The sequence below is a fragment of the Grus americana genome, chromosome 2, assembly GCF_028858705.1.
Source record: "Grus americana isolate bGruAme1 chromosome 2, bGruAme1.mat, whole genome shotgun sequence".
NCBI classification, from domain to species: domain Eukaryota; kingdom Metazoa; phylum Chordata; class Aves; order Gruiformes; family Gruidae; genus Grus; species Grus americana.
This window is the reverse complement of record NC_072853.1, coordinates 26,749,672-26,776,754: the sequence shown is the minus strand read 5'-3', so window position 1 is coordinate 26,776,754 and position 27,083 is coordinate 26,749,672.

The window sequence follows — 27,083 nt, the reverse complement described above, 5'->3', positions numbered from 1 at the left end:
CTGAGCAAGAACACCAGCAAAAGCTGGAAATCTCATATGAATGATGTCCTGCACATGCTTCCTATTCTTTTTCGTTGTTGTTTTCCAGGACCTTGCTCAGTTCCTTGGAATTACTCAGGAGTTATTTTCAAGGTCAATATGTATTTGCCATTAACATTTTTGTGGTTTAGACAGTTTGCCTGACACATGATGATGTCTTAACGCCAGCAGAGCCTGGGGGCGGGCTGGGAAGGGGAACAGGGGCAGGGGCAGGGATGCTGCATCTTCAGCACGGGGTAGGAATCGCTGCCAGGAGCCAGGCTGGAGGTGAGGAAATGGTCTGCAGTAACGGGCTGGGGCAGACTGACAGCTGAGCCTATCAGGCACTTGTCACCAGTGTCTGATCTGTAATATAAGCAGTTGTGCTGATTTTTATTGGGAACAGACAGAAATAATCAAGCTCGACATCTATACCCACTGAATATCAAGAGGGGTGATATGTCTGCTATGACCTGGGCCAAAATTGCAACTGCATCTGAAAGAGCACGTACTTTCAAGTAGTCACAACACTTTAAGGAAAGCGGACCAGGTCAGATTTGAATCGGTAACCCAAGCAAAAGGCTCTTTTTCTTCTTGTTACCAGAGTAATCTTGGCTCCTGTGATCACTTCTGAACTCCACTAATTTTATAAGAAGGTTTTGCATAGATCAGATTTATGTCGTTCCACATTCTAAAATCAACTGCTCTGCAATATAACGTACATAATAGCAGTGTCCACATTTTATACCCATTTTATGAGCCATATTCTTTATTCTTTTATTTTACAGGAAAAAAAAATGGCAACTTGTCAGAAAGTGAGGGATTTATTGCTATTGCTGCCTTTGTCTGGAGAGAAAACGCAGTGTGATGGGGCATTGGTTTTGTAGTGATCTTCCCTGTAGATCACCATAAATAAAATCTTTTTATTTTGTTCCAGCTCAGGCAAAGGTTATAACCTCTTCCAGGTTATGCTTATCTTAATACTAACAAGTGACTTCTTTTTTTTTTTTTTTTCATCTTTAGTAATATGGAATTGCCTTCATTTGAAAGAACTGTTTAGGTTCCTTGACCAGAAGAGGCGTTTAACTATGTCATGTGTGATGTATGGTGCATTTAATTGCTCTGTGTAGCTATTCAAAAAGCATTCAGAAGTAATCATTTAGCATTAATATCCTGGGGCAATTCAAGGTCACAGTACATTAAAAACTAATTCAGAGTAGTTCTAGAATGCATTTTTCATATACAGAGATACATAATTCTTTTATGATAAAAGTGACAATGGCATTGCAGCATGATGAGGGGATGGGGATATTCTAAATATTTGCTACCAGTCTTATTGTAAAAGCAGAAAGACACCTTTTCGATATTACTCAACTACTAATTTCCAATAAACTCAACAAATCCAGATAAGTGGTGATGAACAAATCTGCTTACAAGAGCAACCATAAAGGTTTGATTTAGAAGTATTTTTAACTCAGAGTATCTGATTTCTTTTTTCTTATTCTTCCCAAGAGTCAAGCTGTTAGATGTTTTTTTAGGGTCAGACCAGTATCAAACAATTCTAATGTGTCCAGAGCTACTTATGCATGTGGTACTGCCACGCAGAAAACCGAAATAAAACTATTCTTTCTTTAAAATAGTTTATTTCAGATTACAGAAAAGAAGAAGAAAGCATAAGAGACAACATTGCCCTCAGGGTTCGCAGGGTGAGTCCTCAGAATCTGGAGGACAGAGCAGTCACCCTCCTGTCTTGGGGAGAGGAAATCCCCTTCAGTTAAAAGCACTCAGCACAGAAATCACAAATATCAAAGACACAGTCTGCATGTATCACAACACGATTAGGTGTAAAATCATGCATAGCCATCCTTGTCGCGCTCATGCTGTTACCCACACACTGTACAAGAGAGATATTGACAATCTACAAGTCAGATCTCATAATGGAAGGAGAAAACAAACAAGCAATTAAAAAAATTGCATTGTATTCTGCACAATATCACCTGATAGCCATTTTCTGCTGCCTTAGCATGCCCTTAGCACCTAGACGAGAAGCCACTCAGACTGTGCAGCTTTTGGGAAAAATTAATCAGGCATGTTCTTTTGATGCAACAAGACCTCAACTTGGGAGGGAGATTGAACTGAGTTCAGGCACAGAACAACCCCCTTCCGCACGGGTTGCGTGAGCCTTCCCTCATACTGGGAGGCTGCAACTGGTGCTGGAAGCTGGAACCGTGTTGTGGTTTAACCCGGCAGGCAGCTAAAACAACCACACAGCTGTTCGATCACTCCCCCACACACCAGCCGGATGGGAGAGAGAATCGAAAAGAAAAAGGTAAAACTCATGGTTTGAGATAAAGACAGTTTAATGGGACAGAAAAGGAAGACAATAAGAACAACAATAATAACAATAAAAGAACATACAAAGCAAGTGATGCACGGCACCGTTGCTCACCACCCGGAACCGATGGTCAGCTAGTTCCTGAGCCACGCTGCCTCCTGGCCAACTTCCCTAGTTATATGCTGAGCATGACATCATATGGTATGGAATATCCCTTCGGCCAGCTGGGGTCAGCTGCCCTGGCTGTGTCCCCTCCCAGCTTTCTGGGCGCCCCCCACCTTCTCGTTGGCAGGGCCGTATGAGAAGCCGAAAAGTCCTTGAGTGCTTGGCAACAACTAAAACATCAGTGTGTTAGCAACATTATTCTCATCCTAAATCCAAAACACAGCACTATATCAGCTGCTAGGAAGAAAATTAACTCTATCCCAGCCAAAACCAGGACAAACTGGAAACTAACCAGATCAAGGCCGTGTCACACGGGTCTGTACCAGCTGCAGTCACAGTTCACAGTTTTGCTCTCCCGCATAGATATAAAACTTGAGCTGAGGAACCGGCACTTTTTAGCTCCAAGGATGACAGCTGATGAAACGCAATATAGAAGCATCAGGAAGTGAGTATTGGACACTGCTGGTGCACACTGAATTAAAGCACAGGCAAACACAGAGGCTGCAAGAGCTGCCTTGGTCAGACATCAGATTTTCTGTTTCTATTAAAAAGGAAAAGAAAAAGGTGGGATGACAAAGGAAATCATGAACAGAAAAACTTCTGTAGGCAAGCGCTCGAGTGAAGTGCTGCAACACATCACATGTTACTTTCTCAGTCCTTTCTTTCATTTTTATACAACCACTGAAGTTTCTAATAAAGTTGGCACTTAAATCATTAGTGTCTGCATATAACATCCACTGATGAGCATCAGGGTGCACCTAGTTCATATTTCTAAAGCTTTCTCTTACCTTTATTTCCTTTTAGTAAAAGCCCTATTTCTAAAGAACCAAAACTGGCACCCTCAATCTCAAGTAGCAAGTCTGGAGGAGAGCGTCTGCCAGATAATATACTGGCTTGGCATAGGTTCCTAAATGGTGAATATGATGTGAAAGTACTAGCTTTTTACAAAGTGTCTCAAGTAGCAACCTGATAATCATTTTTCCATTAGATACATTAGATTAAATTGAACATTTTAATGTCAGTATCATGGAAACATAAGAATTCCTGGCACAGCTAAAGCAGCAACTCCTCTTCAGAAAAAATGAAAGTTTAAAAGAAGGTGCTAATTAGAAATACTTGCTAGGATAGCAGAAACAGTTTGAATCCAACTAAGGTACCTCAGATACATTCATATACCCAAATGAATAAGAAATTTTTTTGCAGAAACAAAGGGTCCAATAACGATAAGTCTATAGTCAAAGCACTATTATTCCAGTCCCAAGCCATCACTTAAAATTTAAAGATCTCTGTGTCATACAGACCTCTACTCTGCTTTGGTCTTTCTCCTCCACCATCCTACAATGTCATAGATTCACAAAATCATAGAATCATAGAATGGTTTGGGTTGGAAAGGACCTTTTTTTTTTTTTTTTTTTTTTTGCGTAGTGCTTTTAGTCTTTGTGTATCACTATCCAAAATACTTTTAATAGAAGTTTATGTAAGACTGGGGAAATTATTTCATTAAAATATTATTTTTGAAATTCTGTGGGTTTTGAAGTCGGGAAGAAAAATCGGCTCAAAGAAATTGAAAGTTGGGTCCCTGTTTAAAACACACATTAACTTAGAGGCTTTTAAAAATAAAAATATTGATAAAATCCATGTGTTTCAACAATAAACTTTTAAGGTAAAAAATTCTGATCTGTGCATTGATAATGTTTTTGTGATCAAGGATATGTTTTTATTTTCTTTCACTCAACTTTTGAATGTACTGCCTGATATAAGTGCACAGCAGAGGTGAAAGAAGGGGACTGTTAACATCTCTTTAATGATGTGCATTCTTTTTGAGCATCTTCAAGTGTGTTAAAGCTGTTTGTCACCAAAAACTCAGACCCTCTCTTTGTCCTTGAGAGCTGATACCTGAATATAAAACAAAATTGGAAAGCCTAAGAAACAATTGGACATGAAGGGCAATCAGGGTAATAGTTAAAATCATGATGACACACAGGTAGATGTTTATGTTTTGACTTAACTTCGCTGTCTAGATGACCAGTCTTAAATGGCTCAGCAGTCCAGATAAACACCTGCATAAGTATTTACAGGATTTTTCTATCAGTGAAATATTGAAACAGGCTTCAAATTAAGTATATGCACAAATACTCTGCTGTTTTGAGAACTTCTTAGGCATGCCTAACGCAGACCTATCCAGAAATGTGTTATTGTCTACTCTGCCACCACAGTCAATGTGTACAAAGAGACCTTGTGCCCACAAAAAGAGCATTCACGCATGATTTCCCTACTAGTAAGCAGACTAACAAACATTTCTAAAGGACCATTTACTTTTACTTTATTGATTTTCAGTACCAAATCAGAGGAAGGTCAGAAAGCCATCACTGTGGCATCAAGTAAAAATTGAACATGCCATGGTGGAGTTTTGCTCTCCTTAACTTGCTGAAGTTCGGTGATGCTCTCAGCTATTCGTGGGAACACCACTGGATGCTAAGGAACAAATACAATACAGTACAATAAAAAATCCTCTTTTTCTGTTTCACAGTCTTATTGCCAGAATAGATTTGTACTTTAAAATCTAGACATTTAAAAATCCAGATCTGAAGAAAACAAATGAAAATTTCACATGGTACCCATTGCAGACATCCTATTGGCAAAATAATTAATTTTTTAAATATTGTATAGCTCAGTGACATGAAGAACCCATTCAGAAAATCAATAAAATAAAAGATCTTTAAAGAAAGAAAGGGGATGAAGTTTCAAAATTAGCCCTATTCATTCTGTCATGGGAACATTTTTAATATGCTTTACAAGTTTTGCACCCAACATTTGATATTCCATTCAGGCAGTCTGTTCCCAGAAAATGCTACGCAGATAGTGCGGTGATCTTTTGCAGCCCAAAGGCAATGAATTCAAATCCTGTTGTCTGCAGCTGGTGTTGCCATAGAGGACAAAATAGATAGGAAAACCTTGGGTATATCGCAATTTTCTTTGCATGAACATAGCTCTCTGCTTTTCAGTGTCTGCAGGCTCCAACCTTCAAGGGTTTGTAATTCCTTACCAGGTATCTTCCAGTGGGTGACCTGGAGTGAGCAGGGCAGAACAGAACGGAGATGGAGCAGGCGCAGAGCTGGGTGCCACTGGCATCACATCAGCAGCACGGGGATGGTACATCCCCTCTCGCCCTCTCCAGGTACTATCTGGGGACTACGTAGGGAAACCCCCCTACCTCTTTCCAAGCCGACCCACCTGGGCTGCTGTGCAGGTCTACAGGCTGAGCAGGGGGACGAAGCTGAGGACAAGGGGGAGAAGGACAGATCACCTCAAAAGGATCGCGTGATGCCTTGAGTACATGCACGGGTAATTTTCATCTGCTTATTTTAATTACTTTGATCCTTGGGAATAAATAATTGAAGTGGGGTCCTGGTTTAACCAGAAACTGAACCCACATGGCTGGGGGTGACAGACTATACCCTAATTTGCTGCTCCTTCAAACCCCCCAGTTATAACTTGCAAGAGGAGGAGATAAAATTTTCTCTGTTAAAAAGCACACACAGGAATTATATCACAAAGGAGAGATCAGAACAGCAAACTTAATGACTTAATATTGTACAATATAAAATCATTCCAGTTGAATAACTTTTAATTTATTATAATACATAGATGCCAATTATGCCTGATTTATTAAGAGAAGTTCAGCAGTGCCAAGGCTCTGTGTTTGAGTGGTTGCCATGGTACCCAGCTTTTACAAGGACATCTTAAGGATCATTAAAGTGTCAAGGTGATAAGTCTGACACTCAGTGGATTTAATGATGGATGATAATAATGTCACCTCTTCACATCACGAAACACCTAGGATTCAAGTTAGGAGGTAGAAATTTTGAGCATTTTTTATTTTAGGTATTTTTTAAAAGAGACCAGCTGAAGCTGACATGAAATAATGTTAACCCAAACTACACTCTGCTCCCTTTGGTGTAAATTCCTTAACCTCAATTTTTTTTGTGATTTCAGGTTGCCACTATTCCTCAAAGCATCTCTACCTGCTTTTATCGGCTTTCACAGGCTTACCCCTGACCAGGGACTCCTGGGCAGCACAAGAAATACTTTCCAGGCTGAACACTGCCAATCCAGCTCCCAGCAAGTCTTACAGAATATTTGATGGTAAGAAGGGAATTGGGAAAAACAAAAAAAAAAAGGAGAATCTCTGCTATGTACTGTGAAAAAACCTGATGGCAATATGCTCTGCATCTAAGCATCTAAGCTCTATCCCAGCTGTCAAGCACAACCAATTCACTTCACATTGGACATAGAACAACCTGAGGCTGGTAATGACTTTCAGTGACTTGCATAGACCTGATTCAAGCCAATAGCTCGAATACAAAAAGCTCTGGAGGCCTCAGCACATCCCTGGGCTTTAAAGATGCACACACAGGAACCATCATGACATGTTATTTTAGGTGCTCATTTCTGTTCTGGTGCAGGAGGACACCCTTCAACAGAGCTGCTGCGGAGGACGGAGGGCTCAGAGGTGCAGCCCTCTTGCTGCCACACATAGTGCTTCACCACCTCTGTAACAGCAGCAGCTAACACACAGGCTGCTTTTGTCTGGCAATACAATATCCTCGTGCTTTTCTATTTTAACCTTCCAGAAATAATACCCGCATAACACCTTCTCTGGGAAAAAATATTCAAGTCACTGTCCATTACCTTGCAAGCTGTAAAGCGGTGGGACTGTGTATCTGCCTTCAGTATGATGACAATGTCATCAGACTGATGAGTCCCAGGACATCACTGCCATTTTCAACCCCTGGTTATGCTCAGAGATGCACACAACATTGTTTTCTTGGAGCAATTTACCAGTTTATCCTCATTATGGATTGGACTTCACAATCTCTTTTTAAGAGAAGATTTATTACACTGACGCTGTTTTCAACCTGCCCATTGGACTGGTGTAAATAAAAGACAAGGGATTACAGATCTAAACCCCAAATTTACCACTAGCAGCCAGCACTCATCCCTACTAAGCTGCACTTCATTGCCAAGTATCGCTATGCCAGGTATTCCATGTCTAGTGTAAACACATTTGACAAGCATAATCACAGTTTAGCTCTAGTATCTTCTAGTAAAGCTATCTTACTGACATGAGAATAATAGTCTAGGACAAGTACATAATGTTTTCCAGTCATTCTAAACAATTCTGTGCATATTTTGCTCCGGGAGAACAATTTTTCCTGTGCCAACATGGACTCTCTTGCTTGACTTGGCCTGCGTTTTTGGCACAGGTTCCAAGCCTTGACAACTTCCTCGGTGTCACTATTCATCTGGGACAAGTACTGGCCCTTCGTTGGATCTTTCAGTCCCTGAATAACTTTTGTGTATTCATGCAAATATATTTTTCAGTACCATTTTGGGGAGAAACATCCTGGCACTTCTAGACCTACGGGTTCCTCAACTTGTGAAACGGGAGTCTGGAGCATGGGATCTTGACCTCCCCCTGCTAGTGGTCTTTGCTTTCTACAGAAATCAGTCTCTGTCCAGGCTTCATATGGATTTGGACAAGCTTTGGACACCCTGTTCTGAACCTGTTTCTATGCCAGTGCTCAAAAGCAGTCCTGAGGGCATCCTGTCACTCCACACTCATCCATCTGCATTTTGCTTTCTGGTAACAAAACCTCAATGAAATAATAATAATTGTTACTATTTCAAGATTATATTTGTTGTTGATTTTGGCAAAGGTATGATGGTAAGCGACACCTGGTCAAGTTTTACCAAACACTGGCTTCCCATAAAATCTCTCTCTTTGACCACAGAGAGTGTCACTGCTTCTTACGTATTAGCCACCATGCTATTAAGTGACAGCAGTAAATCCTATTCACATCAAAGAAATACTGTGAATTCCTTTGTAATTTATTCTTCTAAGGAATCTACAACTTCTTGTTACCTGTTGAGCAAAGCACATTTCCACTTGCTGTTACGATATACTTGTGTAGAATTTTCTCAACACATTATTACCACTGTGCAGTGTCCATTCTTCTTAGGGGGAGTCCGTCTGAGCTGAGTATATTGTTTTACTGTGGTTTACCCTATGCTGTGGTATAAGCCCTTGCAAACTCTTGAAAAAGGATGAAAATGTATCACTGCTCTTCTGCATCTTTTCCATTTATCAGAGATTATCCCAGTTTAGGATAGCTGTAACAGGATGCACGGTTCCTCGGGTATTTTTGCCTGATTCGCTTATTGAGTTTTGCAGATCTTCACATATGACATCTCTTTTCTTGCAGCATTTAGCATTACACCAGCATGCTGAGAAGCACTGGTTTCCCTTTCCAAAGCTTCCTCCTGGACTGAGCTGTTTCTGCTTTTTTGCAAGTTCAAATGCTCAGGCGAGAGAAAAATCTAGATATTACACAGTTTCCTAAATGTCTTGGCTCGGATTGCAGTCCTGGTCCTTTCTTTTACCAGACAGTCAGTCTCTCAAAATTGCAAGATTGGTTTTTGAGATTTTGCATTATAGAGAATTTTATGGTCTGTTTCACCACAATCCTTCTGATTAAACATTTCCTTCCTGTAATTAATTTTCATACAGCTTGCAGTATTCCTCAAATTTATTAACCACAGCTTGAGAGCTAGCCTATCCTACCACAGTTACCTGAAAAGAACTGAGCCGAGCCAGTGCATTAAAACCAACCACCACCAAAGACAAAAGATACCTTCAGAATTGTTCTTTTTTTATACTAGCTGATCAGGCCTGCAGAGTAAAGATCTTCCTACACCTCCTTCCATGTTTCCAAAGAATCACAATTTTACCATGGGTTCAGTTTTGCTGGTTTCAAATTTCTGTGTCCTAGTGCCACGTGGTGTTAAAAACTCTCAGAGATGGGATGTGTAACAGGTACATACTTACTTTGAAAGTGTCGCTTCCAAACCTGCTTAATTTATAAAGCAATGATGACCTTCCCAAAGTATATTTTTTCAGTTTTATGTTATTGCCCACAATGCAAGAATTTTATTAAACAAAATGTCCCACTATGTCTATTGAAAATCAAGGATTTTCACACAGTTCAAATGTGCCCTCTCTGTAAAAATATATAACTTTCCTCTTGGACATTGATTTGATTTGAAATCAAATTGGATTCTTTGAAACAATGACTGTAATTTTAATGCTTTTGATTTTGTTGTGGGTTTTTTCCTGTTGAAAATGAGGCTTTTTCTTGTCCAAGAGTTTGTGTAGTTGCACATGATGTTTCTGAAAAGAAGATCTTTAATAAAAGAAATGTGGTGAGTGCCTTTCTTTTCCATTCACCTGAACACTCCTGCAGCCTCTCATTGTTCTTTTCCCACATACAGATGAGCAATCAAATTTTTGACAGTTTTTTCCCCCCTAAAAGAGAACTTCAAAACAGGAGAGCGATTATGTCAGAAGCAATCCCTCTTTGCCCAATCACAGCATGCCAACAATATCACGTGATTTATGACTCACAGCAGCTCAACACCTCAGTTTGGAATTGCAGTTACTCACCAGCTGCGATATAAATCATCTGGATGGACGCTTTCCCCAAAATATGGATATTGAATAAATCAGAGGAAATCACGATCACCTGGTTAATGTTCACCAAACAGGGAGGGAGTCCAAATTTGTTGAATAAATTATTTGTTAAGAATTATTCACTCACTTCTACTTATCACCATCTTTGCCAAAAACCCCCAGGCTCTCCAAAGCGTTAGATCAGTACTAAATGCATGCTTCATAGTGTAATGACTGGAGCAGGAGTAATAAAAATGTACTTACCGCTGTCAAAATTAATCTGTTAATAGGAAAGTTTGTGGCAAACGTCCTGTAACTCATATCTGTGAGGAAACAGGTTCCCCATTTACAGAAAATGGAGCTGTTTTTTCTTAAGCAGTGAGCTGCCTATTGTGTACGTAATTACAAGAAGGCCTGCGTTGACCTGGCAATGAGGTAGTGTATCTAAATACCTGAAGTGAAGGAGAAAACCAGAAATGAAAGCAGAGGCCCCATCTGTTAGACTATAATGATTGTTCTATTTGAAGGCAGAAAGGTTTGTCTGAAGCAGCTGGTTTCTCTCCAAGTGACCTTTTAGCATTTCTGCTTTTGCCGTCTGACAGATGTGTCAACTCAATAATTTCAAAAGCCCCTGAGTAAATAACCAATTGTGAGCAAGGATGACCCAAAGCGATGACAAAATGGGTGCACACACAGCACATTACAGAACATAATACCTACTGAAAGAACAGGGAACATTATCGAAGAGGAAAAACATTTTACTCTTTATTTTTGAGTAAATGGTTTTCCTGCCCACAGATCAGATGTTTTCGAGGAAAAAAGGAACTGTGAAGTGAATGGAAGGGCATTGTGGCATGTTTGCCCTTGGAGCACGTCTGTAAGCTGGCTGCAGGACTCAGGTGGCGTCTCGGAGCTCAAAATGGACTTCAGCTCCCTGCCTCGGCCCACAGCCGGGAAGGAGGACTGAAGGCCACAGCTAATTGGCTTTGTGAATGATTGGGGAACTGCAGAGAGGTGACTGCAATCAGACAAGACCTGATCGAGTTTAAAGTCCGCTAAAGAGTTTCCAAAAGTGATGTAGATGCTGCTTTTAACTCGAACTTGAAGCTTGGATGAGGGAAATGCCAAAGCAATTGGAGACCCCTGAACCTGCTCTGGTTCGGTGATGCACCAGTTACCTTGCTGAGGGCCCGCACTGTTAGAAAATGCTTCTCCTGCACTGCTATCACGGACTCTCCACAAAGAATAAAATCTTCTAAATTTAGTCATATTTAGTGTAGTTGCACTTCAAAGCCTACAGACCTTTAAGGGAGCTGGCGGTGCAGAGAGCACCAAACCAGTCCAGGTTTCACTGACGGAGAGCAGTAGTACAAAGAAAAGATTAGATGTCAGTCGCTTCATGCTGTAAGGTGGCTGGGTCCCTTTGCTTCCTTATGATGTGGTGGAAAGTGCTAACCAAATAAATCTTCTTTCTATATGCCCCGTAGTGGGTGGAAGTATTTAAAAAAACCTTTGAGACTGAAAGACGGACAATGCCAAAAGTCAGGAGATTTGGACTAAGCCACGGTTCTTCTACAGATCTATCTCAAATTCTCTCCACACTTGTTTCCTCAGGTGTAAGATACAATGAATAATATTTCCCATAATGGTGCTGTGAACTATACTTTGTTGACTTCACTAATGAACTCCAAGCTCTTGGAAAGAAGGAAAGAAGTACAGTTTTGGTGTTGGGTTTTTTAAAAATATTACGTATGCCCTATAAAAATCAGATCTCAAATTAAAAGTTTGGAAGTTTGACAGTGTTAACAATAAAATTGTCTCTTTCAAGTGTTACGAGTTCATCCGAGCAGGTCCAGTGTGCCAAGGCTGCGCACAACTGCCATGTAAAAAATCTCACTGCAATGTCAGTTAGAAAAAGCAAAACTCTTAGTTAAAATATGCTTTCCATGTAAGACCAGATATCTTTATTAATTTAAGAGAGACCTGAGGATATTTAAAGATTGATAATTGATTTACCAGAGGAACAATAAAAATGTAACTAGTACTGCTTTCAGTCACATACATACTCTGAGAATATCACAATAAATACCCTAAGAATATAAATACAAACTTTTTTTTAATCTGTATTGACATATATTCTCATTTAACAGAATTTTAAATCCATTCTGTGTATTATCAGACACAAGCCAGTGTGAGACTGGACTTACAGTTATACTAATGAAACTTTTTCGAATTTTCAAATTTCTTGCAGTTGTTTCGAATTTCATCACTGGTTGGCCGTTGTTAGTGGAGGGCGGTAGCTGACGTGCATCCTGCAGGAGCTGACAGAGTGTTACGGTTTGGGCAGTAGAGGTTACTTTCAGACTTTTTTCAAGTTTCAAGTTTTTATAACTAACAAAAGTTGTAGAACTGAAATTCCTCTTTGCCAAAAATCAAGAAGTTAGATTTTACTCTACAGTGGCAAAGCAAATTTCCTTATATTCGTACAGACATGTCAACTTCAATGATGGGAGGAAAATTCAGATTCCACATCCACAAACATGTCAAATTTTGGCCTTAGTGATGTAGATACCTACCTATTACTAGATAGGTTGAGAGACAATGGGGCAAAAAGACAAGGAGAGGCATTTAGAAATTATTTTAATTAGAGAGGAATCATACAAAGTTTAAAACTGGCAGATTTGGGGTTAGGTTTAAAATTCCACATTTCTACAGCCTTACAACATGTTCATTGAAGGCTCATGCCTTTGTAAGAAATCTGTCTCATTTTTGGCAGAAAATCTTCTTCGGATGACTGTTCCACAACATGAAATCAAAATATTTATAAATCCCTAAAAATAAAGAAGACACTTTCTGTATTTAGCTGCCTTGAGAAATAAACTGACTGTACATGTTTGAACCCAAGGAGGGTGCCACCATCCCACCTAACACAGTTTGTCAAATTAAATCTTGGATGTCAGGGCTATTGACCTCTTTGTAATTTATTATCATCTCTTGCTGACGACACACAGGTGTCATCCACAAGTGATGGATTGTTTCAACTGGATTCACATGGGCGCTCACCCCAGTCCTCAGTCCTTGCCATTCTTTAATCCTATCACTGCTTTTCCCTTCTCCCTTCCTTCCTTTCAGTCAGTTCAGCAATTCTCTCTATTGCTTGCAGAGCTGGACCTGAAGATCCCACAGCAAGCTGTCCACAGGAGCATGTCTAACTTGCAGTGCATCCCTCCTCCATGGAGGCAAGCCAGTTTCAGACCAGGGCCCAGATATGCAGCTCACTAAATCTGACTATGTGGTAACTCAGCGCAGGTTCTCCAGGCTGGGGTTCGTTATAATCAGCTCTGGTTGCTGTCATGACTGTGGGGACGTACAGCCAAGACTTTGGACACTCGTGCTTGTGGCTCTGACTGCACATCTCCCTTTCCCCTTCCAGTGCTCAGTAAACTCTCCATGCTGTCTCATGGGATCCACGCACCAGCTTGTCTGGCTCCATTAAACGTCCCAGAAATAGACGGGTGGCTTCACTGCAAGAGCGGCCAAGTTATAGGAAGCCTCTACAGCATTATCTCAAAAGGCAAGCAATGTCCATGTTAATGAACAAACAAACCATAAATGGAGGCTTCTATTCTTTTTCAAATATCTTTCATATTCTACCTCATGCATTCCTATACTTTTCTCTCTTTTTCCTTCCGTATCAAAGTGGGGTGTGCGTGTGAATCAGGCACTCAGAACATAAGAACCAAACAGCTGGCAAACAAGTCACATGTGTACTATCAGCCTACATACCGGCTCATAAGCAAGAGTTCACAGCTTTATGAAACCATTTAATACAAGATACCATAAATATAAGATAGATATTACATGTTTTGGCCCATACTGTTATCCTAATTATTATCAGTATATGTTCACAGGCCAGTACTTTAAAATATTCCAGCACATGAAAACAGTTGTCAATAGAAGCAGCAGAAGCTTGTCACAACCAGGCATCTTAGAGTAGATGAGAAGCTCGGGGAATGTGCTGGATAACTTTTGTACTTATCTTTTTTACTGTTCTCTAAGTTGCTGCTATATTTAGAAAAGCCCCATGTCTATCTCCATTAGGTTTTTATGCAGGTTTTTATGAAATCACATTATAAACTCGAGGTCAGCAGCCACTGAGTCAAGTAATTTATCAAGTCATTACCCAGATGCAGTGCCTAACATTAGCTGACTTATGATGCAATTTGCAGTAGGAAAAAAAAAAAAAAAAGAGTGCAACTCCCTCCATGAGGAACAAGGTGTGTTTAACACCACGCAATGTTAATTTATCCAAGAATACCTTTTCAATCATAATCATATTAGATTAGAAGGAAGAGCAGCTACAATTTTTAAAATATCCCTTTGTTTCAGAGGAGAAATAAATATTTTGACTGTGCTTTTCTGTTCTGCCTTAACTGCTTCAGGGGCTTTTTCCTATCCAGTTTTTTGCGACACTCTGTTACAGTTGCTGGAAAACATTATTTTTCTCCCTATCCATTTTGTTCTTTTCTATTTGGCAACCATTGATTTTTTTTTCTTTGTGTTTTCTTCCAAGGTAAAATTAACATGGCTGTTTCCATTTAACAACTTCAGTTTATACAGCACCTTGTCAGAGCAAAATTATTTTATTTGTTCAGTGGTGTGCAGCCATAGGACTAATGTAACTCTGCAGGACAGGACCAGTATATGTATAGTAAAAATACATATATCCTTTTTATTACAACTTATTACAGGAGAATTTCTCAGCAGACACACAACTGATCGATTGGCAAAGTTGAGGACTGATCTACAGTGTGAAACTCCTGTTGGCCTTAACAGTAAAGCAGCATTTCAAAATCTCCTAGGTTTGGTGCTAATGGTCAATACCGCACCTTGCAAATAAAATCTCTAGTTTCATAAGGTCTCTTTTGTAAGATGTAACATGATTCACTGTGGTCAGTGACTAAAATTCCTCAGTAACTGGATTCAGCAGACCAGAGTCCACCCCATTTTCCAGGGGTGCTGCTCAGGAGAGATCAGGTTCTGTATAAAAGGGGCCATCAGCGCTTAACGTGTGTCTCAGAGGCTTTTGGAGATCAGAGAAGCCCATCAGCACAATCTCTGTTCTATTAAAAAATGTCAGTGCAAATGCAGCGTAAGGAAGGAAACAGCTCCCAAGCCTCATCCCAGAAACGATGTGCTCCAGAAACAGGACACATGGATTTTTCAAGACAGTATGTCATCTGTAAGGCATTCTCAGATCCTTCAGGGTGAAAATCTCTTTGGATATTATTACTGAACACCACATGAATAAGCATCTCAGAAACTACTTTCCCTCACCCACTTTTACCTCATCTGTCCAGCTTAGCTATTTCTAGATCACCTAATATAATACACAGGTGTTTCCTTGTGTCAGTAGGGTAGCTGGAATATGCTGAGATGTTTCTATTACTAACTCACAGATATTAATTCATGGGACGTGAAATCAGGGAGGTCGTATATAACAGCCTTATCTTTAGAACATGTTTCTGCTGAGACCTCACAAGATCCATATCTGCCCAGCTTTGGGCTGCGGAGTGAGATCTCTTAAATATGACTTTCTCAATTGTACATTTCTTACTGCATGGATTCTGTTTGCTGACAGGTGAAGAAGATAGGAACCAGGCTGCCTGGTTTGTTTTTTTTTGGCCTCATATTAAATTTTGGTATCTAAATAATACCCAGATACCATGGTGGATAGCAAGCCTCTGTAATAAACAGTCAGCATGGAAACTGGAAAAAGAAGCAATCTAGAAATCTATAATGTTATCACCTACTGGAATCCATCTAAAATGGGAACACTGCTGGTAAAAAAGCATCTAATATGTCCTTGTTAAATGTCAGAGAAGAGTGTGGTCTTTTAACGGTGAACCATGGATTCTCTTAGGCAAATGCCAAACTTAAAAAGAAACCAGACGCATATCCAAAATCTGCAGCCGGCGATAGACTGCACAGGCAGACGAGGAACTAGTGGGCAGCTTGTCTCTGACCCGCGTGAGCTGATTCATCTTAAAAGCTGTGCACCCAAAAAAGTATGTACGAGCACAGATGGAGATGTTGAGTTTATGCCACTCGGATGTTGGGACCCAGCACAAGCACAAATTTCAACATATTGAGTTATTTTACAACTTCAGGAAGAGTCTCAGCTGAGTGCAAATTTACAAGCTCAAACAAAGCCCGATTTTATTTCCAGGCCCGGTGGAGCTCTGTAGTAATAAGCATTTGTTTACTAGTGTGATTGGTGTTACAGGAGCCAAAAATTGGTAGATGATTTGATTAGATTGCAACAAAGACCTGTGCCATATTCTCCACATTGAGTGATACGTAAACTGTAAAGTCAATTAGCATTTTTTTCCCCGTCACTCTGATATGAGTACCCCGGTATCCATCTTCTCATACATAAGCTATTTCCAAAAGCATGCTACCATTGTAATTTCAAACTTATAAAATAAATGTTTGCCTGAATAAAAAATATAAATATTAATATTTAAAGTAAAAAGCAAACATTCAAGCAAGTTGACTGCTTCACATAATTTTGTTAATTTAAAACTTCAGCTACATTAGACTTACATTTCACTTTAACATATTAGAGATTTAAGACTAATTCCACTTAAAATTTGTCTAATACTGATTTTAAGACTGATTGCATTTGTAATCAAATAAGCACACTACAACATTATTACAGTAATAATATATTGTTAACTTACAAATTATAAACATTACTACCATTTATTTCATGCTCCCATATAATATTTGGATGCACTAAACAAAAATTAAAATCCCGGAAACAGTTTCCTGCAACTTACTGTGCTAAAAGCTGCTTAGATACAGACTTTCAGACTTACAAATATTTTTAGTGTGGATAATATTAAAGGATCGTACTGGTTTAGAGCCTAATTTAAATCTTTAAAAAGACCTCTGATTCTGGCATTGTGTAAACCTGTGGGGAATCTCTGGAGAATGGAGCTATGCATTGAGTAACACATGTGGACTTCCAGAGTTCATAAAGCAGTCATAATTTTTCTACCAAATCATGCCCTAGTGAATTGCAGGATGCTATGGTCAAAATTATAGTATGAAACTTATACTTGAGTAATGTGTATCTGCATTTAATAAACATCTCCTTTAGACAAACGCAGTTACGTAACACTAAAAGCGGCACTATCAGCAGAGAGACAATGCGTGCAATCCTGTTAAAGGTTTTCTGAAAGGAGAAAGCTGTCTAGAGAAAGACAGCTAGACTTAAAAAAAAGAAAAAAAAAAAAAGAAGAAAAGAAAAAGAAGAAAAAGAAACCCTTCTATGAGTTGAAAAGGACAAGTGACTATAAAAATGTAAGCAGTCAACCCCCAACTGAGAAATAAAAATAGAAGAAGGGCCATTAGGCCCAGAGATGTCATCTGTGTCCCTCCTCTATATGTCTGTGCAGGGGATGCGAGGCAAGGGAGAGATGCATTGAACTGGCTCACCTCCCTGCACAAAAGTATGTTATGATATTATACCATCTGTTTTTCAGTCAATAGCAAGGCTTCTTACTCCTCAGTGCCTTCTGACACTGGCTTGTAAAATGGACACTGAGTCAGTATTTTAGTTCAATTTTCATGACTAAAAGAGCAGAAAATAAAAGACTACTTAACTATTAAAGGAACAATAACAGTCAAGAGTAATTTATAAATTTTGGTAGCTGGACTTCAGGTCTTATCATAATCCTCTTAACGGTTCCAGCAACTGACGTGGGTCCCAGGGCTGCAAACCGGAGCCCATTGCGCTGCAAGCACGCTGCTGGGGCAGAGCCCGGTGGGTTTGTGTCCACGCAATAGCCGTCTTGGGCTTCTTTTGCACTTTTGCCAGCCAGGACAGCCGTGCCGTGTAGGCTGTACTCTATCTGGTTGGAAAAAAGCAGGGGAGGACGTCAGGGAAAGAAACAGGAGACCCCGGATGGGATTGTCCCCAAGCCAGGCGGGGAGCCCCCCGCTCTCCAGCAGCAGCTTTGCAGGGCGTTCCTCCACACACACACGTTCATTCATTTCTGTCTGCTAAGTCTAACCACATTCCCTTCACTGTTTGTAACAGTTTTGTTCCCCTTGTAAATCTTTTCAGGATGTGTAAATGTAATGTTTAATATCATGCCTTGTAAAAGCTATGCTCTGAAAATGGACAGATGTTTCCAAGTAGGTAATGAGTAACATCTTTCTCCAGCTTTCCTGGCAGACGCAGCTGAAAACAAATACATATGCACACATAGGTTACACTCCTCTCGGAGAAATGATGTTACCGGCAGTTTCCTTGCAGTGGCCAAGCTGGTCAAAGAAAATGATTTCCTCACAACATTTGATATCTTTCTCCTTTAATTGGCTGAAACACCATAACGATCCCCCAAAAAGCTGCTCAACCCGCCGCCAGATTAATCCAATAGCCATTTCAGTCTGAAAAACAGGAAAAATAGACACCACTTTCAGGCTGTATGTTCTGTAATACAAATTAAATCAGTCATAGGAAGTCATTCTGGTCATACAAATGAACTACAAGTATCCATAAAAAGGGGGAAAAGAAACCTGAAGGCTGTTTATTTTTAAGTACAGAAAAAGAAACATCAATACGCTTTGTAAAATAACATTGTCTCACACAAAAATTTAACAGAGGGTCATTAAAAAAACTAGAAAACAAGAAAAACAAGAATTTCTTGTGTTAAATGCAACAAAAACATTTAGCAAAAGAAGTTGCAAAGCACACTTTCGTAGCCTTAGCTATTCAGATATTATCAAAGGGGCTACTTTTACTAAATCAAAGGTAATTAAAGGCAGTTAACCACAGGCATTTTTGTATGATTTAATAAAAACAAAACACAATGAAATCAACTTTAAAGAGAGATTTAAGAACTGTGGGTGAATTAAGAATCTTGTTTCCTTCTTTCTTTTAACTAACATGACACTAAGAATTAAGCAAATGAGGTGATTCTTTGTCATCTGAAACAGTGCTGTGAAAACTACAAATGGGAGCAAAGCAATTTTAAAAATCCCCAAAGAAAAAGCATTATGGGAGTCACCATAACCATCAGCCCAGCTCCACGGAGGTGCCCTTGGCAGGGACCTCAAGTGACAGCAGCTTTTTTGGTCTACTTGAAGGTCTCACAAAGGAGACGTTGCTCTGGCTTTTGATTTTATGGTGCACTTCCTTGCAGCTTTTATGTGGGTGCTTGCTCTCAAGCGCTGGGATTGCAGAAGGGGAGCAGTGATTTCATGGTGTGACCTTTGCTGGGGAAAGGGAGATGGTGGTCAGCGCACGTTCTGTGTGCTTCAGGAGAATAAGCAGCTTTTAAGGTGGATAAAACATCAGATATCTCAAATCTGGCACATCCAAAATCACTTTGAAAATCCTGACATACATAGTGCTATCTAATGTCCCCAAATTCCGTAATAACTTCCCTGACCCTTGTCTGGAATTAAAAGTTATGCATAAGAGTCAAGTGTAGTATATGATGCCCTCCAGTTCCAGCACCCAAGATTTCCTCAGCACACATTTATTAACAAGCATTTTTTCCTGTTTTCCCAACATATTGGATAAATTCAGCTCGTCCAATTCCACTGTGACTTCTTTTGAATGAAAACTTAGAACTATGGACATCAAATAAATTCTCCAATGTCTTTCTTCTGCTCAGGAAATTCCAGGACAGGTTTGAAAATTGCAAGATTATTATTCAATATTGTCCTTCAAGCTAAGCACACTTTGTGCAGAGAGTTCAGCCTCTGAGCTATTCCCTTTGGCTATCTGGCTGCTTGCTGATAGGTGCGGCATATGATTGCTCGTGTGAGATCATAAGCTATCATTTCCAGATGTCAGACAAGCCTTTACAAATTGAAACCTAAGTGATGTTGAGATAGCCACAAAGGCATGCCCAGTACGAGCCTTCACACAAACAAATATGATGATCAGTGTATCTGGATCTGACACACTGAAAGCTAAAAAGGCGAAAAAATGGTCACTGTGAGCCTACCTAGAAAACCATCAATACAAGTTTGAATTGTTTCAGCAGAATAACTATTTATAAATACATCCTGAAGAATTCGCATAGGCCAACAGACAGCATCACTGTCTTTACAGAAGACGAGCTAGGGTTTAATAGGAATAAGCTTACTTCTGCAGATCTTTTGCTTCACCCTATGGCATTTAGCAGAGAATTATTTTTCTCTAATGGATGGCTTAAAAAGCTCCATATAATTGATTCATTCCTTCTATTTTTCTATGGCATTTTGGAGTTATTTCTACAGCCTATTCTTGGTTTCCCTCCTACTGGCTTTGCCTGACACTTGCCTAAGGGGCTTCTGCATTTGAAATCGACAATTACAGAAATCTCTTTAAACTTTAGTTCTCTATCTTTATTTTTGCTCTAACATTGCCATAACAGCAGTCTGCATTTTGCTTTAAGAAATCCACTGGGCATGATTTACTTCATTTCCCAAAGTGGAAAAAAGTTTGAACTTTCAGGGAACTATGCTGAATTTCTGAGCAATGCCCAAGTAACACATAACCTCACTCAACTGCCATGTCCCTTAAAAGCCCAGCAGAACCCACGATGCTTTGCAAGACCTGGGGCAGATTTATTAAACACACTGGAGACGCAGTTGCTCTGTGCCCACATGCCGGAGGGGACAGGGCCGAGGGTCCCCAGTCAGCTGGGCTGGAGGCTCCTCTCCATTTCTTGCCCCAGGTCTCACAACGGCCACACTGCACCAGTACACAACGGGGGTTTGTGTGTGTGTGCATCTAAATTGTTTTGTGGATCTCAATAATACCACTGCTTGGATATAAAATCAAAGTTGCCTCTAGCCATGTACAGTTTTGTGCTCATACTGCACCTGTGACCATATAAATAGTATTATTTTATATAGTGCCATTCCAAACTTGGTGTGATTCCAGCCAGCGGAATATGTAAAACTAAAGATTTATCTTTTTTTATCATCTCTTTAAATTGCTCTTTTAAGAATGTTTAAATATGAGGCAGGAAAGCTCGCCAGTCCCTTAACAAACAAACTTTACAAATAAATAAAAAAATAAAAACACTACTCCAGTATGTATGTTGCTGTAATCATGATTCACTTGATTCCATTTCATCATGGAAAGAGCAATAAGGGAAATAATTTTGTCTACAAATAGGCTTTTGAGGAAATGAAATAATCAAGAACATATAAGGACTATATTCCAGAGGAAGCCTTCAGAGATATGCAGACTTGACTCCTCAGAAGGGAGGGAAGATTTGCTTTGTAACTAGGGTGCAGATCAAGACATCTGACTACATCCCCGGCTGGATCACTAGGACTCTGTGGGAAGTTAAACATCTCCAGTATAACCTTGGCCCTATTAAAATCACCAGCAGAATTCCCATTAAGTTCAACACTACTGCAACCTTACCTTCTGCGCTTCAGCTGTCCTGAGGTTTACCAGGCACCACAGCCCCGCCCTAGCACACACAGACAACATATGGATAAATTTAGCAAGAGTGACATGATACCAAATAGCAGAAAGCACATATGCGACATGCTCATCTCAATGGAAAGCACAGGTGTATCCCAAGCAACCTAAAGCATTAATTATTACTGTTCTGTGAAAGTGCCTGGTCTCTGTTTCTATGGACAAGGACCAAGATGGGCTCGTCATGGAGCAGCTGGAGACCTTGCACTCCAAGTGTAATGTAGATGGTCATTGACCGTAGACAGGAGCAATGGCAAAGAGATAAGCCTGGTCAATGTGCTAAGCCATCTTTTAAGCTAACTGCTGTGAATTTTTTTTTAGGCATCATGGTACACGCTAATTTTAGGGAAGGCTTTGGAGCTGCTTCACAAACAGTGACGGGGGAACGTTTTGTGAGCAGAGAAGATGTAAGGGGAAGGATGCTCATACCCCACTTGTTTGTAAGGACATATGTTGGAGCTACTGACAATCTGACAAAGCCCAAACCTCCTCAGAAATGACATAGCAATGAATGTAGAGACCAGTGACGAGTGCCATTCCTCAGGGGTTGGTACTGGGACCAGCTCTGTTTAACATCTTTGTCGGTGACATGGACAGTGAGATCGAGTGCACCCTCAGCAAGTTTGCCAATGACACCAAGCTGTGTGGTGTGGTCGACACGCTGGAGGGAAGGGATGCCATCCAGGGGGACCTTGACAGGCTGGAGAGGTGGGCCCGTGCAAACAGCATGAAGTTCAACAAGGCCAAATGCAAGGTCCTGCACGTGGGTCGGCGCAATCCCAAGCATGATTATAGGCTGGGCGAGGAATGGATTGAAAGCAGCCCTGAGGAGAAGGACTTGGGGGTGGTGGTTGATGAAAAGCTCAACATGAGCCGGCAGTGTGTGCTTGCAGCCCAGAAAGCCAACCGTGTCCTGGGCTGCATCAAAAGAGGTGTGACCAGCAGGTCGAGGGAGGTGATCCTGCCCCTCTACTCCACTCTGGTGAGACCCCACCTGGAGCACTGCATCCAGCTCTGGGGGTCCCAGTACAAGAGAGACATGGAGCTGTTGGAGAGAGTCCAGAGGAGGGCCACAAAGCTGATCAGAGGGCTGGAGCACCTCTCCTATGAGGACAGGCTGAGAGAGTTGGGGTTGTTCAGCCTGGAGAAGAGAAGGCTCCAGGGAGACCTTACAGCAGCCCTCCAGTACCTGAAGGGGCCTACAGGAAAGCTGGAGAGGGACTGTTTACAAGGACATGGAGTGATAGGACAAGGGGGAATGGCTTTAAGCTGAAGGAGGGGAGATTTAGATTAGATATTAGGAAGAAATTCTTCACTGTGAGGGTGGTGAGGCACTGGCACAGGTTGCCCAGAGAAGCTGTGGATGCCCCATCCCTGGAAGTGTTCAAGGCCAGGCTGGACGGGGCTTTGGGCAACCTGGTCTGGTGGAGGGTGTCCCTGCCCATGGCAGAGGGGTTGGAACTAGATGTTCTTTAAGGTCCCTTCCAACCCGAACCATTCCATGATTCTATGATTCTAGGAATACCAGCAAATAAAACTCTCTGCAATGTTTATTTACTTCTAATGCAATGACAGATATAGATATAACACGGTAAAGCAATCAGTGTGTTTGAGCACATGATGGGTTGTTAGTTTGTATTCTGTTTATATGAAGTCTCTAAGAGAAACTCATGAACTTCCAGAAAAGGTTTGAATGCTTTGGGGGTTATGTGATTTAAAAGTGGCAGTAAAAGAAAAAAGAAGACAAGGATGGTAGTGGTTAATTGACCTTTATTGTGCCTTCTGGTTCATTTAGAAATGGAAATTAAATTAACATGATAATTCAGTCCTACTGTGTTAAGACTGCTATAAACCCATTAAATTTTATGGCCATTGATTTAACATTTTTTTCTATTAACTGGGTTTAATTTTCAATATTGTCATGCAGGTTCTGAAAAGTGGTTGCTTGGAAGAATCCAGGTGGATGAACCACTGTGTAGCTGCTTTATGCCAGGAGCTCAGTTACTGGAAAGCATGAGCCCAGACTCTCACAGGCGTATGATGATTCTGGCACCCACCCTACACAAAGCACAGGGAAGTACCCAGAAATACATGGGCTTCCATCATTTCCAGAGTAAAACTAAGCCCACCTGGCATCCAGCACCCTGAATTTAGCATCAAGGAAAGAAGTTAACTTTTTTGAAATGCTCTCTGTGCTGATTCAGCACACTTCTTTCAAAAAATGTTGAAACAGAGTTCACGTTTGGTGTGTCAGCTTGCTCATCCCTTCCATCTTCTGGTGAACAAAATACAGCCCACTACTTCTTCAGAAAGAAAAAGTGACGTTCAATTTACAAGCCACAATCTTACAGCTAACCCTATATAAATATATGCCAGTAGCTGCACAAAGCCCGAATTTTTTGTTATTCCTTTCTATTTGATTATTTTTTTTTATTTTTCTTATGTATTGACAACAATTAAGTAATCAAGTGTAAAGTAGAGTTGGTTGTAAATCTTTTAGGAATTTCCATCCTACAAATCCAGAAGCGTAGATTAAAAAAAGACACACAACAAATTCAGGGAAATGTTTGTTGGGTCCACTGAATGTCAATGACAAACCTGGAAAGGTAGGGGTAGTCCTCCAAAAGTGGAGTTCAGAAAAACGCTGACAAATGTCATTCTACACAGATTTATATGGGTATTTTTTCACATCCTAAAAAGACACTGTGCAGTGTTGCCACATTTTTGCATAATAATCTTTTCTGGAGGCTGATAGTACTCCTAATATTTTTCTTCCTGTAAAGTAAGATTTAAGTGTGAGGAGAATGTCATTTCTATAATACCTTTCTCCCTGACTTACTATTTATTTTTATATACATATTCCTCCTTGCACAAATGAAGCCAAATGAGCATTCTGTTCACTGTACATTTTCCCATGGTGTGATGGTTACTCCTCACTAATTTCTCATATTAAAATGCTCACTTGCACACAAAAGGAACTTCAGTGATGTAAAAGCGTATGGAAAACAGCCTGTAAAAATTCATAGGAATATACTACCAACAAAATCCCACACCAGCAAAATTGACACCAATCTAACCTTCCTTTTTGCTTGCTTTCTTTTTTTTTTTTTTAACTGAATCTAGAAGTATGCACCAAACTCCCAACATACCAACAATGTTCTGATGTGACACTTGGCTCTTTAACCTGCCAGACCTGGCAGCAAATAAGGGAATAAAACTGTTTCCTACAATTGTTGGCAATAAATGCCTGTCTCTGTTAATTACACTTTACGTTGGTATTCATCATTCAGTCAACACTGCCTGCTTTGCAGCTTCTCCACAAGTGACTAAACCCCAACACATCCCTGCGGATATCAAGCCGTGGAGAGGCAGAAGTTCCCGGGAGCAGCAGCATTCGGGGACCGGCCACGATACAGAGGGTTGTCTTATTTCCAGGAGTAGCTGCACACACCTCAGGGTTGCTATCAGGTTGGAATTCAGCCCAGCAAGACAGATTTAGTGTTGTATTTTATTTTGCCTTGCGTCCGAAACTTTGGAACAGAAATGCTGTAAAGAATGCAGTCATCGAATTAGATGACAAATAACAACAATAATGGAAAAATCAATGCTCCACAAGCAAAGGAGAAAAAAGACTTTCAACAAATGCTAGAAGCAAAGTCTAGAGAAACAGCTAGGAAGTTATTCCAGAAAGGCAAACTACCAGAATACGATTTGGGGTAGGAGTAGAGAAGATGATAAATGAGAATGGACAAGCTTGGAAACAGGATTGAATGGCAAACAGGGGCCTGAGCAGAATGTGAATGGTGAAAACCTACGTAAGAAAAGGTGCTGGTATTATCTATTCACTGTTTACCTGAAAACTCAGAGATGTAGAAGGTTTATTTAGCTTTACCAGACCTGATTTCAACAAATTTTCAGCATGGTGGTTTCTAATTTGGTTTTCAGATGATTTAGAGTTGCTTTGTCCCCATTTTTCCACTTTCCTGGCATGGAATACAAATATATATTGACATAACCAAAATCTATACCTTCTATCACATGCCATCCTGTATATATGTGTGTGTATATACCATGATCTCCAGAAAAAGTTTCAGATGAGGGTTAGGCCAAGTTCATATGGTTTTGTCCTTATTTTAACAGATTTGTCAATCCTAGTCAAGGCTGCTTCGGACTTGTGCCAGTTTTACTCCTATTTGTGCAGAACAGAGCAAATTCTCCTCCTTTCCTTGACCCACAACTGACAGAAAGTCTGTCTTAGTGCAAAGCAGCTACTGGTACCAGCTCCTGTGATGCTTCATTATTGCTGTCTGGGAGCAGCACCTTTGCCTTTCACCATTATAGTCAGAATAGGAAAAACAGGACCATGTCCAGGCAACTTCAGGCTACGCTGAACAAAAGGTGAATCCTCTATTTTCCTCTCCAAAAAGAAAAAAGGTCAAAACTAGAACAATCCATTACTTATGGATTTTTATCTATGATTTTTTTTTAAAAGGTGTAATTTTTAATTTTAATAGATAAACACAGGAAATACTTCTTTGTGATTGAAATTTGGAAAGTTTGACTGAAAAAATCTTGTAAGCTAGAAGGTTTTGAAGGTTCGGGATTTGGGGAAAGAACTGTACAAAACTTTTTTTTTTTTTTTTTTTTGTAATAAATACAGTAGCTTTCCTACTAGCCCTGGATTTCCACTGAGGTCTAAGGTGGCTACAGCAAAGCTGCATGGTGAGTTGTAAACCTCCATAATTCTGTTTCCTTGGGACAACACAGAGGTTAAGGGAAAACCCTGGGTGAATCAAAACAAGATCTACCATGGGAGGTGCCCGGAGGGAGAAGGGGCATAAAAGAGGATGGAAGGGGAAAGAAAGGAAAGAAGAGAGGGTAGAAGTGCCTCTATTGCTGAAGCATTTAGGTCATCCCAGTTTCCCCCTGCAGCGCTGCTCAAGAGAGACTGAAAAGAAAGATTTTTATGTCCTAACCTGCTTCACAAGACCTGTGCATGAGCTGATGTTAGTTTGGGGACAAGAATTTGGTCCCAAAACTTGCATGCTTTTTATCAGCACCATGTGATTTTATTGTTCTTACGTCTTTGAGTTTTACTGGGTTTGTGGGTTTAAATCAAACAATTAACAACAGAATGTGGTTTCTATTTGTGGTTTCATTCCAACAACTATTGCAAAACCTTATACTGACACCATTCCCTGTGTATCCCAATTATTGCTGCAGATGTACATCTGAACACAATCAGCTTACGGAGCCCTGCTGTTCATCTGTCTAAAACCAAAGACCAGAAAACAGGCTCTAAACTGTTTAGGATTTAAAAAAAAAAAAGGAAGGAATGTAAAGGGAAGGATGCAAACCACTGAGACAGATTTTTTTTAAAATTCAGTCCAGATTGGTGTTGCTCAAAAGCTGTTCCCAACAGCTCATAGCTCTACTGTAGCCTTCGCGACAACAGTTGGTGGCCTCAGTCACGTGTTTGGCACGTTGTTTTCCGCAGTATGCCTCCCTTTGACCTGCAGGAAGGTCACGGGGAGCCTCAGCAGGAGGGCAGA